This window comes from Lates calcarifer, unplaced genomic scaffold (genome assembly GCF_001640805.2).
Source record: "Lates calcarifer isolate ASB-BC8 unplaced genomic scaffold, TLL_Latcal_v3 _unitig_4416_quiver_461, whole genome shotgun sequence".
NCBI classification, from domain to species: domain Eukaryota; kingdom Metazoa; phylum Chordata; class Actinopteri; family Centropomidae; genus Lates; species Lates calcarifer.
In genome coordinates this window covers 538,126-565,800 of record NW_026116884.1, presented here as the reverse complement: position 1 = coordinate 565,800, position 27,675 = coordinate 538,126, and the positions used below count along the sequence as shown (strand labels likewise).

General features: G+C 41.5%; 5 non-coding genes and 2 pseudogenes across 5 annotated transcripts; all 7 read left to right on the top strand.

Moving 5' to 3' along the window:
- The first annotated feature begins 308 nt into the window (after positions 1 to 308).
- LOC127140295 (U5 spliceosomal RNA) lies at positions 309 to 421 on the top strand. Its single transcript, XR_007810790.1, has one exon. It is a non-coding gene; the product is annotated as a U5 spliceosomal RNA (small nuclear RNA).
- A 181-nt stretch (positions 422 to 602) lies between these two features.
- Positions 603 to 793, top strand: LOC127140285 (U2 spliceosomal RNA). Its single transcript, XR_007810782.1, has one exon. It is a non-coding gene; the product is annotated as a U2 spliceosomal RNA (small nuclear RNA).
- A 562-nt stretch (positions 794 to 1,355) lies between these two features.
- On the top strand, positions 1,356 to 1,519 carry LOC127140291 (U1 spliceosomal RNA). The gene has a single exon (XR_007810786.1). It is a non-coding gene; the product is annotated as a U1 spliceosomal RNA (small nuclear RNA).
- A 369-nt stretch (positions 1,520 to 1,888) lies between these two features.
- Positions 1,889 to 2,000, top strand: LOC127140289 (U5 spliceosomal RNA). The gene has a single exon (XR_007810784.1). It is a non-coding gene; the product is annotated as a U5 spliceosomal RNA (small nuclear RNA).
- Positions 2,001 to 2,181: 181 nt separating this feature from the next.
- On the top strand, positions 2,182 to 2,372 carry LOC127140283 (U2 spliceosomal RNA). Its single transcript, XR_007810780.1, has one exon. It is a non-coding gene; the product is annotated as a U2 spliceosomal RNA (small nuclear RNA).
- A 5,490-nt stretch (positions 2,373 to 7,862) lies between these two features.
- Positions 7,863 to 8,083, top strand: LOC127140288 (uncharacterized; annotated as a pseudogene).
- A 15,464-nt stretch (positions 8,084 to 23,547) lies between these two features.
- LOC127140281 (uncharacterized) lies at positions 23,548 to 23,720 on the top strand (annotated as a pseudogene).
- The last annotated feature ends 3,955 nt before the right edge of the window (positions 23,721 to 27,675 follow it).

Sequence of the window (27,675 nt, the reverse complement as noted above, 5' to 3'; positions counted from 1 at the left end):
TTCCTTTATCGATAGGGTACAAGTTGCTCAAAGCCCTGATGCGGTTACTGAGTCGTACGCTTAGTGGTGCACTCTTGATTTTTTCCCTTCCCCGGAGGTTGATCAGGGTGTACCGTCTCTCTTTTGCAGCTGGAAAAGAAGGTAAAGTAAGCAGTTCCCTCTATAGAAGGGGATAACGTGTCCAACAGACCTTTAGAGACGGGAGCATACACGGCTTATGCATTACTGTTTTTTGAAAAAAAAACAGGCACATTCCAGTTTGTCTGGGCCGAGCTCCGACCGGTGAGAAAAGTCAATAAAACCAGCAAAGTTTGTGCACCGCGCAAACTAACGCACAAGTCTTTCGCCTTTTACTAAAGACTTCCGTGGAGAGGAACGCCAACGAGTTTAAGCTATTTTTGGTAGGTTTGGCCGTAAGGCTGAGCCCTTTGAGTGTGTGAAAAGTCAAACGGCTGTCTCCGCTAAGAACCAGGGGTGCAAAGTGGGGAGACTGGGTGGGGGTGCTAAGCAGCAGCCATTGTTAGGCTGGCTTGAAAACAGGGCACCGTGACAAGAGAGGATCGTGCCAAGAGCTTGGACGGAACACGAAACGCTTTGGACTCATCGCTTCTCGGCCTTTTGGCTAAGATCAAGTGTAGTATCTGTTCTTATCAGTTTAATATCTGATACGTCCCCTACCCGGGGACCATATATTAAAGTGATTTTTGGATCAGGGAGCCGGAACGGGGGCTTGCTCCTTCCACTCCACGCATCGACCCGGTATTGCATTACCTCCAGATACGGTGCACGTTCTCTGGAAATGTGCAATGTAACTATAGAGTTTTGTGGGGGGTGTTTTTTCCAGGGGAGTCCCTTGCTTTTCTCACATTCCTTTATCGATAGGGTACAAGTTGCTCAAAGCCCTGATGCGGTTACTGAGTCGTACGCTTAGTGGTGCACTCTTGATTTTTCCCTTCCCCGGAGGTTGATCAGGGTGTACCGTCTCTCTTTTGCAGCTGGAAAAGAAGGTAAAGTAAGCAGTTCTCTCTATATAAGGGGATAACGTGTCCAACAGACCTTTAGAGACGGGAGCATACACGGCTTATGCATTACTGTTTTTTGAAAAAAAACAGGCACATTCCAGTTTGTCTGGGCCGAGCTCCGACCGGTGAGAAAAGTCAATAAAACCAGCAAAGTTTGTGCACCGCGCAACTTTGTCAAACTGCAGTATAGTGCTTGCAACGCCTCGGCGACAAGCCTCAGATGAGGGTCAGCTAATGCTGATGTCGCCGAACTCTGGCATTGTGCAGTGTGGCCACCATCAGCCAGGGTGCTGTGTCTGGAACCGACCCCACCGTCTCTGACGACTCCAACTCATACTTACCTGGCAGGGGAGATACCATGATCAAGAAGGTGGTTCACCCAGGGCGAGGCTCAGCCATTGCACTCCGGTTGCGCTGACCCCTGCGAATTCCCCAAATGTGGGAGTCTCGACTGCATAATTTCTGGTAGTGGGGGACTGCGTTCGCGCTCTCCCCTGACCGCTACGTCAAAGGAAAACAAGGTGTCCCGGGTAGCTTCTTTTACTCGTAAGCGTGAAAGCGTGCTGCCAACTATGCCAGTTTTACGACTGCAGAGTCGGTGCTGTTGTCGGGCCGTGACGATTGGTGGGCTTTTCTGTATGTTACAAGCACACATGCCCCAGCCCCCGCCCCCCAAAGGCGGGGCTTTCCGCCTAAGCCTAACCCTCCGCAAACCCCATTGGATAGCGCATGTGACAGTACGGGGCAGGGTAGCTGACGGGTGCGATCTGGGATTTGGAACGCGGCAGGCGCAAAGAGACGCCTACCGTGACGGTGGTGGCTGGGACGACTGGGGTTCTCGGCTGCCCTCAAGGCGAAGGCCGTACTGACTCTGGTTTCTCTTCATAACGCACAAGTCTTTCGCCTTTTACTAAAGACTTCCGTGGAGAGGAACGCCAACGAGTTTAAGCTATTTTTGGTAGGTTTGGCCGTAAGGCTGAGCCCTTTGAGTGTGTGAAAAGTCAAACGGCTGTCTCCGCTAAGAACCAGGGGTGCAAAGTGGGGAGACTGGGTGGGGGTGCTAAGCAGCAGCCATTGTTAGGCTGGCTTGAAAACAGGGCACCGTGACAAGAGAGGATCGTGCCAAGAGCTTGGACGGAACACGAAACGCTTTGGACTCATCGCTTCTCGGCCTTTTGGCTAAGATCAAGTGTAGTATCTGTTCTTATCAGTTTAATATCTGATACGTCCCCTACCCGGGGACCATATATTAAATTGATTTTTGGATCAGGGAGCCGGAACGGGGGCTTGCTCCTTCCACTCCACGCATCGACCCGGTATTGCATTACCTCCAGGTACGGTGCACGTTCTCTGGAAACGCTTCTCGGTCTTTTGGCTAAGACTGCGATCGCCTCCTGTTGGTGGTTAAAATACTTGTCTGTCGTGGCATCGGTTTTATCAGTGCTTGGGAGGATATTTCTAAATGTTCCTTGTTTAAAGCATTTCAATTTTCCAGTAATTGAAAATCTTTAACAAATAGGAATTCATTGGCTGAGAGAGCTATTTTACCTGTTCTCTGCAGGTTGTAACATCTTGACCAGGCCGATCAGGTAAGTACTCTTTGTCTCTTGTGTTATTTATTGTTTTTCATTATTCTTACTTGTCGGATTGATCTTTTACTGATTTTATTGTTTTCAGCACTTTTTTAGCTTGTGGTGCCTCCATCATGTCGGCCACCCATGCCGGCATGCGGAGGCACCACAGCGTTCGTTTAAATTTTGTGGAGAGAGAGGGTAAACTCCTGGGGATGTCCAGACTGGACTTCTCCAGGAAGCTAGTCCAAAAAGCCTTGGGTTTCACACCAAATGATCTGAACTGTATACTGACCTTGCCTTTTGGTAAAGGCTTTGATGTGAGTTTCCGTTCAGCAGCTCTGCTAAGAGAGTTTTGGACACGTTTTGAAAATGTTAAACCCCAGTTTTCTGCCTTCAGTGTGGAGAAACTGACTGACAATGCCTTAAAAACGGTTATTGTCAGAATGTTCAATGAAACAGTGAATGCAGAGGACATTTGTTTGTGGCTGGGAAGATATTGCACTGTTAAAGGCCAGGCTACCAAAGTGAGAGATGAGGATGGCATTTGGAACTGCGCTTGGAGGGTCCCCATTCAACAATGGCAGGACCCCCAGGGCTTCCAAGGCCTAAAACATCTGCCATCCATGATAGTTCTGGGAGAAAACAGGGGCTACATCCATTACCAGGGTCAGCCCAAGCTCTGCCGCAAGTGTGGTGAGCACGGGCACCTGGCCGAAGCTTGTCAGCAGACTGTCTGTGGGAAATGCAGAGAAATTGGGCACACCTTTGAGGAGTGCACCAATGGCAGAAAATGCAATCTATGTGGAGAATCAAACCACCTCTTCAGAGATTGCCCCAAATCTTTTGCCAACAAAGTAAAGGCAGCAAAAGCAAGTGGGCAAAATGGTGGACCAGGCCAGGCAGTTAGAGAGCTAATTGAAGAGGCTGGGCCGGAAAATTCAAATCTCCCGCCAAATCCTGTGATTGGAGGAGTGGAATCAGATGAGGCGGGAGAAAGGGAGGGGCCTGCAACAGCCCCATCAACAGAGAGTTCTGGAGAGGATGGGGCAATGCAGGTAGAGGGCGGAGCTAGTTCAGATAATGAGGAAGGCCAATTGCAGACTGATAGCGAGGATGCCTCCCCCCCCAACGCCCAGCAAACAAAGAGGCTGGCATCAGAATTGTCCTCTGAGTCTCCTGTATTCTCAGAGAAGAGGGGGAAGAGTTGGGACTCTCTCAGACAGTTCATCTGTGGAGGAGCCCAGAGTCTTCCCCTCCGATTCACCAAATGAGGTCTCATTTTTAACAATAGCTCTGCAATCAACCCCTAAGGACTCAAAACTAAATGCAAGGTTGCAGCCTAGACCAACCCCCAGAGTCCATCCGGGGACTGGAGCTAAACCCCCTTACTCTTCACCTGTAAGAGTGAAGGAAGAGCTCCATTCACAGCAGATTATCTGACTGCCATTTTATCTCTGAAATTCCTTGTATAGTCCTTTTAAAATTTCATACCTGTTGTTTTTAACCATACTCATGACTCTCACCTTCTCAACCGTCAATGTGAGAAGTGTGAAGTCGCGAGTTAGAGCCCAGAGTATTTTATCCTATCTTGTTTCCTTTAAGTCAGATGTGTTTTTAATACAGGAATGTGGCATTCCGTTTTTAAAACACTACAGACAGTGGGAGGAGTTGTGGCCATATACATCAATATGGAGTGGATCAAATTACAACAAAAATGATGGAGTGGCCATTTTAATCAAAAATCCTAAGGTTCTGGTGAAGGGCAGCACTGTGGTGAGAAATGGTCGGGCACTTTTAGCACACTTGACTTTTAGGAGAAGGGATTTTAATCTCTTAAATATTTATGGCTTTAATGACAGGAATGACAGGTATGACCTTTTAGAAGAACTGCAGTTCCACATGCTAGGTAGGGAACCTTTAGTTGTAGGGGGTGATTTTAATTGTATTTTAAGCAGGAAAGACAGGAAAAGAGGAGGGCAAGATTTTAAAGTTGATAAAGCATCACTTTTACTACAGGGCATATGCAGGGATTTTAAAATTCAGGACTGTTTTAAAACCATGCATCCTAGAGAGGAGGGCTTCACCTGGTTCAGTGGTGATGGCACCAGAGCCTCTCGCATAGACTATATTTTTACACGGGACTGCCCACCAACCGATGCTAGATTGACCCCTGTTTTCTTTTCCGATCACCTGATGCTTTCCTGCACCCTTTCGCTCTCTTCGGGTGTGACATCAGGAAGTGGTCTGTGGAAACTCAACTGCTCCCTTTTAGAAGACCAGGTTTTAGTCAACCAATACAGGGAGCAGTACAGAGAGTGGCAGACCCTTCAAGACTTTTACGACACATGCGCACACTGGTGGGAAATGGTGAAGGAAAAGACCCAGACTTTTTTTAGACAGGCAGGGAAGAGAAAAAAGAGTAGGGAAAATAGACGCATGATGGGACTGCAGAAACGACTACAACGCTATTTTAAACTACAACAATGCGGAATGGATTTTAGTGAGGAAATAAAACAAGTCAAAACAGAGATGTCGGTTTTAGCAGAAACCAAAAGTAAAGGTGTCATTTTAAGAAGCAGGGAACAAGAAATTGAAGAGGGGGAAAAGTGCACAAGGTATTTTTTTAAGAAAATCATAAATAAAAGGGGAACGGTTTGTAAACTAACAAAAGAAAATGGGTGCACAGTAGAAACAATAGAAGAAATTAAACAAGTTGTTGAAAACTACTATGAAAAATTGTACCAAAGGAAACCTATTGAAAAAGACACCATGACAGAAGTTTTAAACCTCATTACCGGGACAGTAGAAAGCAGCGTGCTTTTAACCCAAGATTTTACGATTTTAGAGTTAAATAAATGCATCACAGGTTTTAAGAAGGGGAAGTCCCCAGGACAAGATGGACTTCCCCTGGAATTTTATTTGACATTTTGGGACATTTTAGCACCTGATTTGCTTGCTGTTTTTATGGGTTTTGAACGACTAGACCGACTTCCTGACAGTTTTAGAATAGGGATAGTGACTCTCCTTCACAAGGCCAAAGATAAGACTGATTTGAAGAACTGGAGACCTATCACTCTTTTAAACTTTGACTGCAAACTTTTAGCCTCACGTATGTCTGGATTTTTAGAAGAGGTGATTCACCCAGATCAAGCCTGCGCCATTCCGGGGAGGAAGATCACCGACAGCCTCGTACTGATCCGAGACACCATCTGTTACGCGAGAGACAGAAACATCAGGCTAATAGTACTAAATTTAGATTTTGAAAAAGCCTTCGATCGGGTCTCGCACCAGTACCTCTTTCGGGTACTGCAAAAAATGGGATTTCCAGAAAGGTTTATAGCTTGGGTGGGATTGCTGTACCGGAGCATCACCAGCAGATTTGTTATTAACGGGCACCTGACAAAAGCAGTGGATATTAACTGCGGTGTTCGTCAGGGCTGTCCGTTATCTGCCCTCCTCTATGTCATCTGTATAGAACCTCTGGCGCAGATCTTGAGAAGGGACCAACGAATCAATGGGATCGGAATCCCAGGGAGCGGGGGACTTCAGACTAAATGCGTTTTATACATGGACGACGTCAACGTTTTATGCACCGACCTTTTATCTGTCAACAGGACGCTGGACTTGACTGACTGGTTTGGACGGGCCTCTGGGTCAAAACTCAACAGAGGCAAGACCCAAGCCCAACTTTATGGGCCATGGACGGCGACTGAAATGACAGGACTCCCCCTGACTGTGACACAGACTGACCAGAGAATACTGGGGGTCAAATTTGACAAGGAGGGGGGAGGGAAAACAAATTGGCCAGACGTGGTAGGAAAAGTAAGGCAAAGACTAGGATACTGGGGACTTAGAGGACTGACCATTGAAGGGAAGGTTTTAATCATCAAAGCAGTGATTTTACCCTTGCTTTTACTGATCAGTTCCGTTTTTATCCCTCCTAGGAGAGTGCTTTTAGATCTTGACCGAGCCATCTTTTACTTTTTGTGGGGCTCCAAGTGGGAAAGACTGAGGAGAGACGTGATGAGGAGGCCAAAAGAAAAAGGGGGAAAAGGAGTACCTGACCTACACTTGTTTTTAGGAAGCCGATACGTCGCGCTATACGTGAAATATGCTACAGACCCATCCAGAAACCCTAAGACCACAGCAATGACACGATTCTGGATGGGTTCTTATCTCAGAAGATTGAAGATTTTACCCACTGATCTTAAAGTACCTGTGTCCTTTAACCTGCCACCAGCCTATGCTTTTATTCAGAAGTTTTTAAAGCATTTTAACCTGGAGCAGGAGGAGCTGCAAGTTTTAGCCAATCACCGTGTGTTGATTTCTGTTGTGCAGGAGCAGGAACCAGTGAGTCCAGTGCGCGGGCTTCCATTAGGCCAGCCCTCAACAGTTTGGCGCAACGTCAACCACCCCGCTCTTCCAAACAGACTCCGGGACCTGTCATGGATGGTGGCTCACGAGATCCTCCCGGTCAGGTCCGTCATGCACTCCCGGGGCATGTCGGCGCTCTCAACCTCGACCTGGTTGTGGTGCGCCTGAGTCGGTGAGGCATCTGCTCTGGGAGTGCAGCGCTGCCGTAGACCAGTGGGCAATGGCCGGCTCCTTACAATTCCCGTACTTGCCAGCAAGGGAGGTCCTTACAGCACAGCTGGTGCTCTATGGGGTGAGCCAGGAAGCAATCAAAAAAGACGACTTTGCCAAGCAGTGGCTCACCCTGGCCGCCATCAAAGACGCCATGTGGACCTCCAGAAACTTGCTGGTAAGGAAGCACATGCAGATGCCCCCCGTGGCTGTGATCCGGATGGCCGCAGCGACGGTCCAAGTGGCCGAAGCTGCAGGCGGCAGGCCTAGGACACAGCCACAAAGAAGAATCGCCTCTGTGCCCATTCGGACGAAGGAGCCGGAGCTACATGGGAAAAGGTCAAAGCAGCGGCGGCCTGGCTCTCCGGGAGAGGAAGGTGGGAAGGAGCGAGAGGGCGGGGATCTCCTATGAGCACCAGGACAGGATCCTGAGAGACTTACTGTTTGGAGGAGCGGAGTGAGTAACCCTGGGTAGGGACTCACCCTGCTCCTGCACAAGAGAACCTTTTAACAAATACACTCCCTTTTAAAATATTCCTTTACAACTTTGTTGTTTTTTTTTTTTAATCTGTAAAACCTCTTAAAAGTACTGTTTTCATTGTCTTAACTATGATTTTACAGATTATCCACAATTGTTGACGAGTTGTATTTTGATGTAGGGTGTATTTTTTTTAATTATGCAAAAGTTTCTACGGAAAATGGAAATGAGTATCAATAAAGAGGAAAAAAAAAAAAAAAAAAATCTGTTCTTATCAGTTTAATATCTGATACGTCAGATATTCCCCTACCCGGGGACCATATATTAAATTGATTTTTGGATCAGGGAGCCAGAACGGGGGCTTGCTCCTTCCACTCCACGCATCGACCCGGTATTGCATTACCTCCAGTTACGGTGCACATTCTCTGGAAACGTGCAATGTAACTATAGAGTTTTGTGGGGGGTGTTTTTTCCAGGGGAGTCCCTTGCTTTTCTCACATTCCTTTATCGATAGGGTACAAGTTGCTCAAAGCCCTGATGCGGTTACTGAGTCGTACGCTTAGTGGTGCACTCTTGATTTTTCCCTTCCCCGGAGGTTGATCAGGGTGCGTTTGTATTTATATAGTTGTGAGGACCAACTCCTGACGGACAAGCAACGTTGTGAGGGCATTTGTAGTTGTGAGGACATTTTGCCCGGTCCTCACAAAGAAAATGCTGGGATGGGCTCCTTTTGCCCTAATGAATGATCTGTATAAGTTTCAGAGGATGTCCCCACTGAAATAGTAAACCCTGAAATTTGTGTGAAGGCTAGTGCTCTGGAGGTCCTCCTATTGAACACACTCTGGTAGTGCAGGTAAAATTTTATTTAGGGGCTCCGATTTTCTGATTGGCTAACGCTGGGGATTTTTTTGATTGGCTATTTCAGTCATGTGACAACAAGGCTGGGGGCATGTACAGGAAGAAAGGCACAGTCAAGAGCTGATAGTAGATTTAGACTACAAAATAACAGCAAATACAGATTTTAAAAAATTCAAATGTAAAAATATAATTATATTTGACCTAGTTACACGTACACTTAATGTTATTTAGATGTACTGACAAATTAAACAAATTATTTCACATCTACACTCAGTAAGAACTACAAGAATTTCTACTGAAATATTATGCAGGTGCCTTAGTCAGAATACTGAGGTCATAAGGTCAAGCCACCTTCACCACCAGTTGCAAAAATTTGACCTGGTCTTCATTTCAGGGTTGTTATTGTCAGGGCCAGATTTTTATTATTCCATTATGAAGGCATATTGAATATGAAGTGACTATTTAAACCTGTTTTTGTCTCGAAGCTAAGCAAACAGCCTGCTCTCTGTCCTCAAACAAAACCTCACAACAATTCTATATCTCTAGTAAGTGGGTATTTTTATTCCTCAGAGCAGTGACAGTTGTGGCTGGCATAAACTGCTGTAAATTGCTGTAGTTTCACTGTAATTACCAATGAACATACATGTGTCTCTGTGGATATTAGGCCAACACTGTTTGAATGTGATCAGGTCAGTTTTTGTTTGTGTTGTACATACAGGGTCATAATGCTGATCCAGTGTCTGCTCCTCTCTCATCTGCATCACCTTCTCTCTTTCTTTTCTCTCAGTCTCCTCATCTTGTTCTATATCTTTTCAAAATTTTGAGTTAAAAATTTAGAATTAGTCTTTTCAGTTTTATTTGTGAACACAGGGTCAGTTGCTATTCATATATCACCTGCTTCCTCCATAAGGCTCTTGTGATGAAATTAAACTTTATTTAACATGTATTTCTATCTTTTATTCAGACTGAACTGAAAGAAAAGAATTTTAACTTTTTTAAGTTAATCAGTCTGTTAAGTAAAACCTAACTACCCAGCACAGTAGAGCTGGAGCAGTTCTGGTTCTGGGTTCTTTCTGCAGCGGCAGCAATCGTCATGGACCCTCTGCTCAATGAAAACATGAGCAGAGAGTTCTTTTCTAATGTTCACTATCTTCCAAATTAGTCAGCATCGTAATTTCAACAACACCCCCCGTTTCTGTGGCAGTACAGAAGCATAAATGTAGCGAGGAGCTGCAGTACGGGACAGACTGATAAAAGTGGATACTTGCTAATCAGTGTCTGTAATGGACAACTATCAATACTGCTGCCAGTATCAGACGACCAGTACTTGTTTTGTTATATCCTGATATGTGATAGTTAACTTTATAATGTTGTGATGTGGATGCAGGGTTAGCCTTCATTAGCTGTCTGTCACCTGCTCAGTCCTCCACTCATTCCCCTCACCACAGCTCAGTCTCTCTCATGTGGCCGTCATTTCTCCTGACTCTGGTCTGTTCCTGGTCTCTTGGACACTCAGCAGGCTCATAATTATACAGCTGTGGTTTATCATATGCATACTAATATATATTTTTAACCTCTTCAGTTTCAAAACTCAGTCTGATCCATATTTTTTAATGTTAAACTTGCTCTAACTTGGCCAGTCTCCACAGTGTTACATCACTTCTGGTTTGTCGTTTTTAGATGCAGAAGGAAAATTCATTTTCAGAAACAGCTCCGAGAGTCACTGTAATGAATATATATTTTTATGACAATCTAGTTTCTACATCATTCCCCTACACAGTAATTCACTGTGTCTCTAACCTGCAAGTTGCTCTTTAAAGATGATGTCTGAGGACACTTAAACTAAAAAGTAAACTAAAAAGAGTCTGTTAGCAAATTTTGCTGGTTGCCTACATCAAGCTTCAGTTGATTCAGCTGCCTGCCTGTCTGATCTGTGGACACAGTCAAAGAACCACCATGATCAATAAAGATTTTGTAGTAATGACAAGATTATTCACTCCACCCACTACTACTCACAGTATCTTATTGTATTGTTATTTAAGACATTTATTTAATAACTTAAATGTGTGTGCATGAGGGATGGCAGGTTAATAAAGGGGAGGCATCACTGTCTGTCTGTCTGTCTCTCCCTCTGTCTGTCTCCCTCTGTCTCTCTCTGTTTGGACAGACCCAAATCAGAGTGTTCTGAGCACAAACTGTCCAGTTTAACTGTCTATGTGTTTGAGGTTTTTTCAGAAGCCTGACCTGGTCTCCTCACATTAATACTGCTCATCAGCAACTCTACTTTGTCTTACCTCCAGAATTTTGACCAACCAGAGCATCCTAACTAGCTACATCACTGTCTGGTATGACAGCTGCTCTGTCAGAGACTGTAAGGCCCTCAAGAGAGTAGTAAGAACAGGAGACCTCATAGGACATCTATCAGCAATATTGTCTGAGAAGTGCACATAAAATCATAAGAGGCTGTAATCACCCAGCACACAACCTGTTTATCAAACAAAAATCAAGTGGACTACAGCAACCTAGTAATACTGCAGCATCCCATCCAAAACCAGCAGGTTGAAGAATAGCTTCTACCATCAGATTTCTGTTTAGGATGATTGTGCTACTGATACTCAGCTAGTAGACAACCACCCTGACATTATCCTGTAAGATACACTGAGAAACTCAGGAATTCATTTCCACCTGGTTGATGGTGAGCTGTCCAGACCCAGAGGCAGGAGAGCTCAAAATCATGATACTCTCTCCACCCAGCTCCACCTTTGTGATTGTGTTTTCATGTTGATGTGCAGAGCCCTATTGACGCCATTATTTTTTGAAAGCATCATAGTATCAGCACTTATTTTTAGTGCCTAAAGCTTGTGCACAGTACTTTATATCAGTGCTTGTTCCTAATAGATTGAAAATGTCAACTGTGTCAGTGTGAAGTTGATGTTACTATATGTGGAGCAGTTTAGGTTTTTATGTTATGGCTGCATTGTGAAGGGAGTATATTTGATAGGTCTACAGACCATTAATTGATAAAATGGATTTAATGCAAGAAGTTGTAATATTGTAATACAAATAATTTCCAACATGAAGGCTAATGAGGTGACATCCTTATCAAAATCACAGTATCAGTATCACCGAAATATTATTTATATATACATGAATTTCATGTGTAATAATTTTGCAAAAATAAGAAATGTTTTATAATTTTAATAAATGAATTTAATGTAAAACATGTACTACTCTCAGTTAAAAGTAAATGGCATAAAACACATTGCAAAGCTCTGTTGGGATATTTCTCAGACTGAATTCATGCCAGACTACTTGTCTCACAGACAGGGTCACAGACAGGTCAGTTGAGGAAAAAAACGCCAGTTAAGGTGGGGGAAGGGCCATCAATTAAGCACCTGTGCGTGCATACTTTTTGCAGCAGCTAATGCTGCATTCAAGGAGCACGGAAATTACTGTTTTACTGACCTAACTGAATTGATCTAAATGGACTGTACTTATATAGCGCTTTTCTAGTCTTTTCGACCACTCAAAGCGCTTTACACTACAGATCACATTCACCCCATTCACACACATTCATACAGCACATATTCTATATATTTTAATGTGCTTTTCTAAACACATTCACACACCGATGTGAAACACACACATCGGAGGCAATTTGGGGTTCAGTATCTTGCCCAAGGATACTTCGGCATGCAGACTGGAGGAGCCGGGAATCGAACCACCGACCTTCTGATTGGTGGACGACTGCTCTACCTCCTAAGCCACAGCCGCCCAAGATTTCAAGATCAAAGAACAGTTTTAGGTTATTCTGCATTTAGTAAACTGTCCCTAAAACTGTATTTAAGTTAATGGTTTCACACGAGAATGACTAACTTGACAGTTTATAAAAACTATCTCCTACTTTGAGACCCACATACGGTGGTGTACTTTCCCTGTGGCCCTAAATGCATCGCCACAATCATGCATCGGCAGCGCTGGCAGAGACGGCTGGAGAGGCTGCGTGAGCATCACCGTCGTTGTGAGGAACGATATGAGATCAGGCAGGCAGCGAAAGAGAAAATAGAGGAGGAAAAGAAGAAGACAGACGAAAGAAGTAAAGGACTTAACCAGGTAAGAGATATTTAATTTGGATTAAACAATGTTTGATTGTTTTTGGTATGAAAAAACGGGACTAGCTCCTTCGAAGCGGTTTAGTTTACGTTAGCATTAGCTTAATTCGTCAGATCACCACCAACCTCCCACCAAAGCGAATTAGTTTAAAATGAAGCACAATGTCACAATGTGTTTTAAAAAGCCTAAAAGTTAATACAGGCGGCTTCTTAGATATATTTTACCATGAAAACGGTAGACCATTATTTGTGCTGTTTATCTGCTTAGCTCCATTGCGTCGTCACTGTTTCAGAAAAGACATGTTCAAGTTGAATTTTACTAAATCCCGTTAGCATCACAAATGAATTTAAAATTAGTTTTGTTAATTTTGTGCGACCATCTCTGTTATTTACGGCTGCAACATCAACATTTCATGAGGCCTACACGCGTGCATTACAGATGAACATCAGCGCGAGCATGTTAATTATGCCGACATATGCAGACAAATAAATGAAGCATAGAAAGAACAGTGTTATTTTGTAGCGAAGTGTCACAGCAAGATGCTCACACATTGTAGAAATGGATTGTTCTCTTTTCTGATTTAATCTGGGGATTGCAGCCATGGTAGCACAATCACAATCCTGGGACAGTGGTTACAATGGTGGGGCTGGTGATCTTGAAAAGCCAGATATAGCTTAGTGTCATCTCCTGTATTTAAGGAGAAAAAAGTTAATCCCCTTGAGGCATGAGGTCCATACAAAATAAGACCCAATGATTAGTGGCATATGCATCATCCCAAATACGCTCTCTGTGTTTTGAAAAATATTTATTATTTAAATTTATGAATTTCTAAAATTTCCATGCATTATTGGTTTTATAACTTATTGATAAATACATCCTGTTGTCATATTTTACTTTAACTGGACAGGACAGAAAATTTGATTTGACATAACATGCAAATCAGACTTTCACTAACAGCAACAAAAATATCACAACAACTGTGATGGAGCTCAGGACATAACCTGAAGCTGCTATATAACATTATATTATACTGTAGCTTAGCTAAACTGTGATTATGTGTACAGCTCAGTTGTCTGAAGTATAGAAAAGTCCTACTTTTTGTGTAGGGGGTAGTTAATGGTTTTTTTGTTAATGGTAGGATAGTTAATGGTAATTTATTATGAAGTTACAAATGTAAAGTAAATGTAGAGATGGTTATATGGACCCTGCTGTGTGATAGACTCAGGTATTTAAAAAACTGAAAGATACAATTAGTGAAATTACTCAGAGATGTCATGTTTATAATGAATTGCTGGCTCATTATAACCTGATCTTAAGAGTTTGAACAGTTTGACTTGGCAGTGGACTGTAGCATACGATATTTTTGAATGAGAGTCAGGTATATTTCAAAAATCCACAGGTTTTCATGGAACTATAGACAATTAAACTGAAACTATACCTGGTACGATTTCATTCTATTACCACGTTAATACCACCACTAAGTATTTTGCAAGAGTGTTGTCATGATTGAATGCACTAATGGCTGCTTTTTTAACTTGACAACTCAAACTAATCATGCCTAATCTAAACCTCAAACATATGCTTCTTACTTAATTATGTACATTTTTGTTATGCTCCTGTTTAGATGATCACTACTACCTGTAAAGCAGATAAACTTAGTGTTAGCAGAAATGAGATAATGATCTGGTCCTCCAGTAATGTAGCGTGTTATAGTAAAAACAGTCTGCAGTTCTTTCATCAGAGCATTGTATATGTAGACACCTCAGAGTGTACACAAATAAGAAGCAAATGATCATATCAATATTAGTGAAAATTTCCTTAACCATATGGTGTTTTAGCATTGAGCCTATAGGTAGTGGTGCTTTTGTGCAGGAAAACTGGAAACACATTTTCTGGTTGTTGTCCAGAATAATAGCACTATTAGCACTGAGCTCTGTGATAACATATAGTAGAATGCTATATTTGTGTTTATTTGTTGGCCTGTAAATTGGTTTTTGTTCATAATTCAAATGTGTACTTAATTGTTGTTTACAGATAATGAACAGAAAAAAGAGAATACAGAGAGAAGACAGAAAAGACGAGAATTTGGTATGTATTCCTATGCTATCAAAAAAAGTATTGGCAATTATTTATTTAATTTTTTTGTATTTGTATGTGTGATTGAAGCAGTTATGCTTGCAACTGGGTAACTTGACTGACTGGTGGATTAAGAAAACCTTAGATTTCAGGGCTCCAGACTGCAACCATTTAGTGACATTTCTATTAGCCTTGTTTAACCAGCCATATTTTGTGGAGCATAATGTAATAATTCACTAACATGTGAATGTTTGCTACAAAGTATAAGTCAACATTTAATCATTCATGTAGATAGAAAATTGTAATCATAGCACAGAGAATACTTTTTACTTAAAAACAATACCAGTTTATTATCAATGCCTTAAGTGTTAGTAGTTTTGAATTTGTGTGGCTGCTGCCTTGGCCAGGTCTCCCTGTAAAATTGATTTCTGATCTCAATGGGACTTCCTGCTACTAATGGATAGAGTTAGCCTGGAGCCCTGGATTTCTTAAACGGGTTATTGCCAATAGAAAATGCTTTGTTGTTTTATCAGCCTTAATATTGAATTTCATACAAATGTGATCTAAAAGTTAACTTTAATGTTGAGCATGTGGCTATAACTTTGGTGACATAATCAAACTTAAAAGAGGTCCTTTTTGATCTGTTTATGTATTTCAGGAAATTGATGCCACAGAATCTGAATCCAGTCAGGATCTGGGAAGCGACTATATCCCATCAACCTCTGCTTCCTCTGAAGACGAAGCTGCTACTGTAAAGACTTTTAAAAAAAAAAAGTGAGAAATTTCAAGGATTTGACATAACTTCTCTTACCAAAAACCAAGTGGATGTACATAAAGAACTCGCAGACAGAAACAACAGTGATGAAGACGGCAACACAGATCACAATGATGAGGATGTGGACAAGAATGAAAATGAAGATGAGGATGTGGACAAGGATGAAAATGAAGATGAGGATGTGGACAAGGATGACAATGAAGATGAGGATGTGGACAAGGATGAGAAAGAAGATGAGGACAGGTCCCAGGGTGTTACAGTAAAAAACTGCGTCAAGGGGGGAAAACGAAAGTGGGACAAAAGACATTATTGTGTTTATTGCAAAAAATCACAGGCTAAAATGGCTCGACATCTCATACGAAAACACAATGCTGAAAATGAAGTGGCCAAAGCACTATGCTATCCACTAAAATCTAAGAAGCGTCTCCAAATATTTGAGCAACTTCGCAGGAGGGGTGACTACTATCACAATGTAAGTGTGCTACAAGAGGGACGGGGTGAAATCATAACCTACAGACAGCCGTCAGGAAAGGCAGATGCGGTAGATTATTTACCGTGCAACACATGTTATGGGTTCTTTGTAAAAACTGAGCTGTGGAGACATCAGAAAGTATGTCATAAAACAGTGGGTCAGCCAGAAGATAAGACCAAGAAGAAAAGAAGAGTTCAGACAGCTGCTACATCTCTTCTTCCATACAGAGGAGAGGTATCTCAACGGTGCTCAAAAATTGTGAACAGAATGGTCATTGATGAGGTGTCCCATGAAGTAAAAAATGACCCACTCATATGTGAATTTGGTGATAGACTGTTGGAGAAACATGGGGATGATCGATCAAAAGATGGTCACGTCAGTCAAAAGATGAGGGAGTTGGGTCGATTTCTAGTTGCTGCAAAGTCCCTTGACTACAAAGTCAAGATGCTGCAAGATGTTTTGGTGCCACCCAAGTTTTCTTTAGCAGTGGCAGCAGCAAGGAAGGCATCTGGATTCACCAGCTCTAAGTACAGGTACCATACCCCATCTCTTGCCCTAAAGTTAGGGCACTCACTCAAAGCAGTGTGTGACATTCTAATTGGACATCATGTAAAAGCTGAAGATGAAACAGCAGCAGGCAGAGTGAGGAGCTTTTTGGGCTTGGTAGCTGCAGAGTGGGACCTCTATGTGTCACGCCGTGCACGAACAAACCTAGAAGAGGACAGATGGAACAAAAAAGAAATGATCCCACTTACAGAGAATGTGATGAAACTTCATAATGTGCTAAAATCCACAGAGGAAGAGGCAGCAAAGAAAATCTTGGAAGGACCTGATCCTACAGCTTATAGGACACTCAGTGAGTGTCTCCTTTCGCAAATCATCCTTTTCAACCGAAGACGGCAAGGTGAAGCCGCAAAATTGCCTCTGCAGACCTACAGGGACAGGTCAAAACAAGAACTGAATGAGGATATTCTGCAGTGCCTCTCAAAACTGGAACAGGACTTAAGCCATGAGTTTACGAGGTTGGTGATCAGAGGAAAGAGAGGTCGAAAAGGGCCTGTACTTCTCACGAAGGACATGACAAAGTCACTTGATCTTCTCATTGAAAAAAGGGGTGAGGACAATGAAATCTTGGACAGTAATGAGTATGTTTTTGCGAGACAAAATTCCGACTCCCATCTTCGCGGTTCTGACTGTCTGAGAAAATATGCAGCTGCAAGTGGAGCAAGGAGGCCTGAAACTCTGACATCAACCCATCTCAGGAAACATGTGGCCACGCTCAGTCAAATAATGAATTTGAAGGAAAATGAACTGGATCAACTTGCCAAATTCATGGGACATGATATTCGTGTTCATCGCGAATACTACCGACTAACAGAGAACACAATCCAAATCGCAAAAATGAGCAAGCTCCTCCTTGCAATAGAACATGGAACCGACATGTACAAAGGGAAATCTCTGGATGAGATTGATTTAAGCTTAGAAAGTGAGTTTAAAATAGTTTTCTTGTTTTCAAAGAAGTCACAGTGAAACAGAATGCATTGTATGAGGTGGATTTAACTAACAGAATGATGTGTTTTCTATCAAAACAGCAGCTTTGTCTGCTAATGCAGGAGCAGTGGGAGACAGTCAGAGTAATGCAGATGTCTTCAGGGAGGACTTGGATGGTATGTATTAATCTATCACTTTTCCACTTTCTCAGTTGACTGATGTTTGTCTCTAAATGTTAGAAAAAAATTCAGATGTCTATCACAGAATCCAAAGTCCAAAGAGTTCAAAACAAAAAGATGTTCAGTTTACTGTAACACAGAACAAAGGAAATGCACCACATTGTAGACACAGGAAATGACTAGTAATATGCCATAATCAAAGTATTAGCTTACATGGTATGTAGTTGTTTTGTTTGTTAATTGATTTCTGTTGTAGAATGTAACAGCTCATAATATTGGATGATATGATCACAAAAATTTTTTCCAGATTTTCTTCATTTGGTATAAGTTTATCTGTCAGTACAGCGGCTTATGACTCTGCAGTAACTGTCTTGCACTGTCCGATCATGTTTTTTATCCTCAGTTCTTGCATTGCTTAAGTGACTTCTGACTTATGTTATACTCCCGTAATAATGACTCTTGCTGCTTTCTTCTCTTCAAAGCATTCTCCAAAGGAGAAATGCATAAGAGCCGTTTAACACCAGATGTGTGTTAAGATATCTCATGATTATTTTTAATTAATGTTAAGTTCTGTTCCTTTTCTGTAGAACCACAGAGGATTTCCACTCCAAGTTCATGGGATGAGCTTCAGAGGACCGAGAAAAGAGGTAAACTTAACTGAAAATATCAGAGGTGGGTAGAGTTAAAAAAAAAAAAAAAAAAAAACTGTACTTAAGTAAAAGTACAGTAATTTTGTAAAAACAACAACTCAATTAGAGGTAAATAATAGTCATCAAAATAAAGTGCAAAAAAGTAACTAAAGTCAAGTCAGTTATATTTATATAGCACCAATTCACAACAGCACTGTACATATAGAGCAGGTCTAGACCGAACTCTTACAGAGAGAGACCCAACAGATCCACCATGAGCAGCACTAGGAGACTGTGGAGAGGAAAAACTTCCTTTAAAAGGCAGAGATAGTCAGAGTAAACACCTCTATCCCACGGGAAAGAATCAGGTCTAGAGTGTTGCCATCACAGTGAGTAGGTTCATGTACAGACTGTGTGAACCCAGAAGTATCAATAAGTGCCAGAAAGGCTTTATTTAGAGGGTCAGATGCCTTATTTAGGTGAATGTTAAAGTCACCCATAATTAGGATATCATCACTATATGTGACAAGACATGATAAAAAATTTCCTAATTCATCTAAAAACTGTGAGTAGGGGCCAGGTGGTCTGTAAAGTACCACAAGGTTGAGTGTTTGCAATCTATTTCCCTGGTCATGGGGATCGGAAGCTACTGGAGAAGGTTTCAATACTACAGCCTCGAAGGAGTTAAAAGTGACATTAAGAGTTGAGGTTAGACCAAAGAAAGATTTATAAATTAAAGCGACGCCCCCACCTTTTTTCGTAGCCCGAGCAACATGTGCGTTGGCATACTCAGGTGGGGAAGCTTCATTTAAAGGCAGGAACATATCTGGTTTAAGCCATGTTTCACATAGACCAACCATATCCAGATTATGTTCAAGAATCAAGTCATTTATCAATAATGCCTTGGTTTCAAAGCTAAGGAGACATGTGACCAGTGTTCTGGTGATAACACTGGAATGTGACATAATTTATGGCCAGAAATGTGGTGCAGAGAAAGATAAACAATGGAGGAGAAGACCCTGGTTAGGTCTGTGGATCTCAGAGAGTCTAATCTGCATAGTTCTTTTCCAGGTTACTTTCTTGATAAAGTTACAGTTGAATGTTTAATGCAGAGACAAAGATTTGGAGAATGTTTATTAATAAGTTTCATACGAACCATGATCCATCAGAACAGATTCTCCTGAATGACCCATTTGACCTTTGTCCCTGGTGCTGTGCAAAATGCTTGTTTTTACTACTGACAGACTTAGATTGTTACTGACAACAGATTGTATCTGACAACATTCTGACAGGATTCCTACAGAGACAGAGCTTTTTATTAAAGAGGCAGATCCTTTCAGTTTAACCAGAAACATCTCTATATATCACTACCAGACTCCATTGACAAAAACAGGGATTTTACTGAGCAGAACACAGGAGCTGCTGGTCTACTGCTTCCTTGATCTGTTTGTTTGTTTGTGTTATTGTGTGACTTTCAGAGGTGGTAGAGGTAATCAGATACTTAACAAAAATAAAGTTCCACACAATAACACAAACAAACTAAGAAATTGTGTCAGAAGTTGATCAGCAGTTCCTGTGCTCTGCAACTTAAAGTTCCTGTTTTTCTGGTAGCCATGTGCAATGCATAAATCTGCTCATGTAGGAGGAAAAGATAGGAAGCATTAAAACTACTCCAACTAGTCCTGTACGAGTTGGATTATATTCGTTGGCAACTCAATTGTTTATTTAAAATAAACGACCCAATATTGTCAAACAATTAAACGCTAATAACAAACTTGTAACTCTCATTGCTTTCTTGTCTTGAAGGGTCCTGCAGTGGAAAGATGCGCAAGAGGCATTCTCCAAAGAAGAGACGCAAGATGTGTTCTGAGCCACCTCAAGATTCAGATGGTATGAACATAATGGCTCATTGTATTGTGATATATATGAGTGGATTATGATAAGGTATATTAGTGAAGCTGATGTAATGAATTTTGTAGATATTGTTAACATGATACATATGTTCTGTTATTGTAGAGGAACTAGATGTTTTGAGTCCGGAGGCCACAGCAGCACCAAGGACAGAGAAAACAGGTAAACATCTGCATTCTTATTTTTTAGTCCTGTTGCTGCTCTGTAGATGTTTACTGCCTGTCCTGGTGCTATAGTAATCAAAACCATTTAAATTATTTTAGTGTGTCATATTTACTGTGGTGTCAACAATACCTTTGTAACACAGGATGTGAGTACGTGAGTACTCTCCTTGCATGCTAGAATATAAAAATTAGTCATATGTAAAAAAAAAAGTTAAGACAGTTAGATGCATGTAGTCTGGCTGTTCATCTTTATCCTAAACTAAGGAATTAGTCACCTGCTTCAGGTCTACACAACTGCAGATATGAGACTGATGTTGACTTTATTCACTCATTTACCTCTGAGAGGGAAAGCAAACATATTTGCCAAAATGTTGAACTGTTTAGGAAAGGAAACACCCAACATTCCCAATCAAATGCTAATATTGGATTAAAATGGTAGGATAAGGGGGTTAAATTACTGGGACTGGCAGTGGTTAAGCAGGAATAATGCATTTGCTAAGTGATTATTCAGATATTTGCAGATGAAGTACTAAATATTTTTATGTGGAACTCTGGGTGTTAAAGACAGATCTTGGACATGTTTGCATCTTACACAGTCGTGAAAAAATAAGTACATCCCGTGGAAACTGTTGGCTTTTTTACATATTGACATTTTTGTCTAGAAAACATTTGAGTTTTTTCTGAGGCAGTGTCTATACAGATAAAGACAGTATAGTTAAACAACTCAAGGAAAAACTAAGCTCAGCCTTGGCCTTAGAATCTAGTTCTGTCCCCTTTGGCAGAGATAATTTCTTGTAGGAGTTTTGCACTACTGTCATCGGTCTCTGACATCAGTTTGCTGAAATTTTTGACACCTCCTCCATGCAAAATTCCTTGCCCAGGCCCTGAGGCAGTGAAGCACTCCTAAAATGTACCCTTTCCACCACCTTGCTTCAGTTAGTATGAGGTTCTTCAAAAGCCCTCTTTAATCTGCACCAAAATGACTGTTACTGTGGCCAAACAGGTTCCACCTGCCATTCTGTAAGGAGGTTCTAATCATTGGCACCTGATGTGGAACCCCTAAATGTAATTTTATGGATTTGAAGATATGGTAAATTTAGGAGTGTGCTTGCTTTTTCCAGGTGACTGAGTTTCAATTTTATGTGCAATTTGTTTAGAACCTTTGTCAATAGGAGTTGTTTCAACAACATTTTGTATTGTAAAATATTGTAAAAAAAACACCCAGATTGGTATTTAATAATCATGGTGTGGTTGAAGGACACTTTTTTATGTGAACAACACCGAATACAGAGTAGACAGTCTAATAACAGGTAAGACTGGGCAATAGGACAATATAAAAAAAGGAAATTTGTTAACTGGTACAGATTGTTCTATATTGTTTATAACCATGTGGCTATACTATTCTAGTCTATTTCTGGCTGTATTATTGCAGTGCAGGCAAAGGCAGCTGCCCTTATTATTTTGCATCAATGGAGAACTAGAGTCTTGTATTCACTGGATTGGTCAGAAACAAACATTTTCAGTTTATTTATTTACTACTATGATAGTAAACTTACTAATGAGGATGTCATTTGTTATCTCTCTTTCAGATTCAGATCTTCTCAGGCCAAAAGTATGCAATCGTAGGCCATGGAGTGCAGGAGAAAAAGCAGCAGTGTGGCGACAGCTTGGCCAGTTCATAACACTGCGACGAGTGCCGGGGAAAGAGCAGTGCCTCAAGGCACTGGAGGCAGAACCTGCACTAAGGAGACGCAGTTGGAAAGACATTAAGAACCAAGTTTACAATTCAATCAAAGCCCAAAAAAGGCAATAAACTAGTACAGTTTAGTTCATGTTGTGTGCTAGGTGTTTTTGTTACATTAATAATGTAACAAGGGTTGAACAGGCTGCACCTGCAGCAATGCCAGGGTTTCTGGCAGAAAAAGTTTAATAAAATAATTGTGCTGTTATCTGTTGTATTCAGTCTTTCATCTTATGGCATTTCACATGACATTAGTGAATACTGGCATGGTCTCAAAACAGTACACAGGCAAATCTTAAATGTATTTGCAATAAACAGGGTTTAGAGGGTGGACTAGTTAGATTGTTAATAGAGGAGATTGTAGAATTCAATTAATAAAATTCAGATAAATGACCATCATTGGACTTGGTCAAAAAAATGTATTTAATGTGAATGGACAGAAGAGCATCTGCACTGTAAGAAAGCAGGAAGTTCAGAGGTCTTGCAGTCGTACTTTAAATCAATGAGTACAGTAGTTAGGTAACAATAATTTAGTTCTTCTCTACTACAAAATATTAATGCCAAATTAGTCAGTCAATAGAAAATTCATCATAAATATTGTATTGATATTTAGCACTGTAAACTGATGCTTCTTTTTGTCAAACATGATAGTAAACTTAAAAGCTTTGGGCTGTTGGTCAGACAAAATATCTGATAAACAGTAAATAGTATGTACATAGAATATAGTTATTCCATTTCCATTTTAATATATTTACATTTTAATATTAAATGTAGATATGTCAACAGACAAAAGTGAACTCAAACTGGAGAAATAAAATTCCAAGAGCCCCTGTTAACAAGACTATAATGCTGAGCTGGTTTTGGAGCTATGAAAACTGCTCCATTTAAAAACCCTAATCTGCCCGGCAACAGCGGCCAGTCCTCACAACCCCAGAAGAAAAAGATTTATTTTACTTTGTGTTTTTTGAAATCTGAAGTGACATTCTGACTCTCCACTCCCTCCTAGTGACAGATTTGAGTTTTGCACCATTCTAGCTACAAGGGAAGGGGTGGTCCTCACAGCAAACTCCAAGAACGTGGTCCTCACAGCTTAATAGAGACATGTATGTGTGTACCGTCTCTCTTTTGCAGCTGGAAAAGAAGGTAAAGTAAGCAGTTCCCTCTATATAAGGGGATAACGTGTCCAACAGACCTTTAGAGACGGGAGCATACACGGCTTATGCATTACTGTTTTTTGAAAAAAAACAGGCACATTCCAGTTTGTCTGGGCCGGTGAGAAAAGTCAATAAAACCAGCAAAGTTTGTGCACTGTGCAACTTTGTCAAACTGCAGTATAGTGCTTGCAACGCCTCGGTGACAAGCCTCAGATGAGGGTCAGCTAATGCTGATGTCGCCGAACTCTGGCATTGTGCAGTGTGGCCACCATCAGCCAGGGTGCTGTGTCTGGAACCGACCCCACCGTCTCTGACAACTCCAACTCATACTTACCTGGCAGGGGAGATACCATGATCAAGAAGGTGGTTCACCCAGGGCGAGGCTCAGCCATTGCACTCTGGTTGCGCTGACTCCTGCGAATTCCCCCAAATGCCAGTCTGGTTAACCCTAACTGCACCCATATATGAGGACCAGAGAGCGTACAGAGCGTATCTCAGCAAAGTAAGCTCAGAGAAAGTCCATTGGAAAGTCCATTGTGGAATTAGTGGGGGCACATATGGGTGTCATGACTCTGCAACCACCACAGACAAGGCTATTCATCAAAAACCAAGTTCACCCCCTGGCACTTCTGGCTAAATCTCTCTATCCCTAACCCTAACCCCAACCCCCTAACCCGTCCAGGGTCCCAGTGGTGCGTTCAGCGTCCCCTATACTCCCTGTTCCTCTCTGTGATTTTTGAGTGTACTTCCCGGACCCAGGGCTGTGGGGTGTTCCGTCACCCCACTTCCCTCCGTGATACTCCTCCTCCTCTTTCTCTGCCCCCCCATCCCAATCAGGTTGGGGTTCTGATGTGCTGGAGTGCTCCCACCTTCTTAACAGCCCCTCTCTCTCTCTCTCTCTCACAAACAAACACACACACACACACACAGATTTTCAGACATCTTAAAATCACAAAACATGCTGAATAGAACTTAACTTTGTGCAACATTTCAGGACCTCAAGACAATGAAATATGCCATTTAAACTTCAATTTACAAATTAAACTTCAATATAGGAACTAAGTTTAAAGTTAGAGAAAGAGGACTCCACCCATGAAGATGGGAAAATGATGCGTCATAACCCTGTAATTTACAGCCTTTTCCACCAACTTTCAAGTTTACAACATATCTATCCATCTTCTTGAATTTCCTTCACAGAAGTCTCCGAAAGTGACTATGAGGAAAGGAGAAGAGGAGATATAAATGACGTCATAACCCTTTAATTTACAACATTTTCCACCATTCTTCATGCTTACAACATGCTTATCTATCTTCCTACATTCATTTCTGAACAGAAGAAGACTCCAACAATGAAGATCAGAAAAGGAGAAGACAAGACAAAAATGGCATCATAACCCTTTAATTTACGGCCTTTCCCATCACCCTTCAAGCTTACAACATGTCTATCCATCTTCTTGAATTTCCTTCACAGAAGTCTCCGACAGTGATTATGAGGAAAGGAGGAGATATAAATGACGTCATAACCCTTTAATTTACAACCTTTTACACTATTCTTCATGCTTACAACATGTTTATCCATCTTCTTGAATTCATTTTTCCACAGAAGACTCCACCAATGAAGATTAGAACAGGAGAAGAGGAGAGAAAAAGTGTGTCATAACCCTTTAATTTAAGGCCTTTCCCATCACCCTTCAGGCTTGAAAACAGGAATGTAATCCTTACTCACCTTCTTTCCTGGATAATTAGTCTCTTGTGCAACAGAGAACACAATTCTGATGGAAAAATATCATTTCTTGAACCACTTCCTGGTTCGGAGGTGCAAAGCATCATGGGAACATCAATAAGTGACAAATTTATGGAAAGGGACACATCTGTATACATTTTACAGACCCAACAGTAAAAATACACTCTTTTTAAACATAATTCTCAAAAAAGGAAGATTTTCATCTGAACAGTATAATACAAAAGGTCTTGACAGAGAATGAGCTCACTCAGGCTTAAAGCAAAAACTATGAACTACAAGCATGACTGTTTCCAGGTAAGTGCAGACTGCATTACCCAGTCTCTGGCTTTATAAGTAAAAACAAATTTAGGAAAATGTATTAAAACAAATAAAATAAAATAATTAAATACCCCATTAACCCCATTCAATTACTGATTGTTTTATCATAGACTACTAATTATTCTGTTTAGTGATACTATCTAGCCTAGCTGATTAGCTACAGACTTAGCTTATGAGATTAGATATATAGCCTTTCATTGTTTTAAAAGCTAGTGAATCCAATAGCTCCAGTACTTGACTTAGCACTTTCTAGCCTAGAGGCATAATTTAATTACTGATCTTTACAAGGACATTAATTAGCTTAGCCGACTAACCGCTCTTAATTCTTAGGCTTATTAGACTCTTTTTTTAGTGGTTTTACATTGAAAGCAATGGCATACAATGTTTAGCCTTTACTGGTATAGCTTAGATTGCCATTTGGCTTAGTTATGAGCATTAGTTAGCTTAACTGATTAGCTACCTTAGTTTATTAGAGCTACTGAAGGACGCTTGGTCCCTTTACATTAAATCCAATAGCTCAAATGCTTCTTTTAGCTCTTTCGGTCATAATTTCTTAAGCTTAATATTCTATATATGATCTGGTCGCGCTATCTTTGCTGAACAGGTTTATTTGAGAGAACTTGGTAACCTTACAGTAAACCCAATGACTGAGATGCCATGTTTAGATGAAATAAACACAAATAAATTAAAATCTGCTGATGACGTCTTTGGATTTGAACCCTTTCTGGACCCTGAATTCTTTGTTTTTTGGTTAGGATGGTTGGTTGGAAATGTGTTTCTTCTGGCTTTGTTTAGAGTTTGTTCACCAAGTCTTGATTTTTCATCACTGGATCTGCTGGGTGGATTCTGGAGACCTTCCCCAGACCTTTCCCTAACCCTAACCTCTCAGGGTTTGTGCCTAACCCTAACCGTGTTTGGATCAGCTTCTGGAGGCCTTTCCCTGTATCTTTTCCTAACCCTAACCGTCTTTGGACTGACTGCTGGATGCCTTTCCCTGTAGTTTTTCCTAACCCTAACCTTTCAGGGTTTGTGCGTAACCATAACCCTAACTAACCCTAACTGGTGAGTTGCAGTTTTAAGCCTGCTTTGGGATTTTATTTTGATACCGACTCTGGTATTTGACTGCTTACACCCTAACTGTGGTGACTTTAAGACTTTGACGACCAGCAATACCTTTATTCTTACCTAACTGACAACCAATTGGAGATCGGACACACCCCGAGACTTGATCAATCTCGGCGGGGCCTCCCTCGGGTGAGGGTGTCTAGTGATACTGGCCGAAACACCCAGTGATCCTGGGGTCCACTACTGATGATGTGTCCTGAAATTCTTTTAACGACAAGACTTGACTGACTAACTACAACACATTTATTCCCTCGTGTAGAGATGCACACTGTGCGGAGTTCCCAGTAGCAATATGCGTCAGCCCGTGCATTACCTTTGGCTCTCCACACCAAACCGTTGAGTCGGCGGACGAAACGGGGAGGGTCAAAGAGATATTCTAATAACCCTAACCCTAACGCTAACCCCTAACCCTAACCCTGGCTCCACCGTGTGGGTTATCAAGGAATTTTCTGGGGTGAAAGACCCAATGTTGTCCTCTTTTTTGACCTGGTCCCTGTCTTTGGAACTTAGCTCTTACCAAAGTATCTTTGAGATTTTTATTTTTTCTTAATGCTAAGATTGGTTGGTAATACTTAAGTCGGTCGTGCTGCATCATGAATTTGTCAAAGTTTTTCTTAAGTTGATTTTGTAGGGGTAAGTAAAGTTTAGAATAGGTGGTGACTAGGGGGACTATTTTATCCAGGTCTCTGGTGCGATTCTCCCGGTGATGTCCCTGCACAGCAGCCTCAGCCCAGGAATCATCCTGTGAGCGAGCGGGAGCGAGGGTGGCCAGAGTGGTCTTTTTTTATGGTTCGTAGGAACCTTCTAGAGTAGCCCCTATTCCTTAGACTTTTAAAGAGAACCAAAATTAATTTCTGCATGTCTGCTTCACAGAATGAGATTCTATAGAAGCAAATAATTTGAGATTTAACTATGCCTCTAAATGTGTGTTTGGGGTGGTAGCTGGCCTTATAGAGAAGGGCGTGAGTGTCGGTTGGTTTGAAGAATGCCCAGGTAAGGAGTTTCTTGGTGTTACTGTTTAAATTTTCCAAAAAGACTGTAGTGTCTAGAAAATTGATCTCACAGGAATCTAGATTATATTTAACTTTAATGGAGGAGTGGTGATTGTTTAGTACGTGGATGAACTCTTGAAATCTTTCCTCCCCGTATTGCCAGGCCCCAATGATGTCATCCAGGAGTCTGAAATAGAAGCAGGGTTTAAGAGAACACTTCTCCAGTGCTTCCCACTCCCATTTGCTCATGTACAGGTTGGCATAGGAGGGTGTGT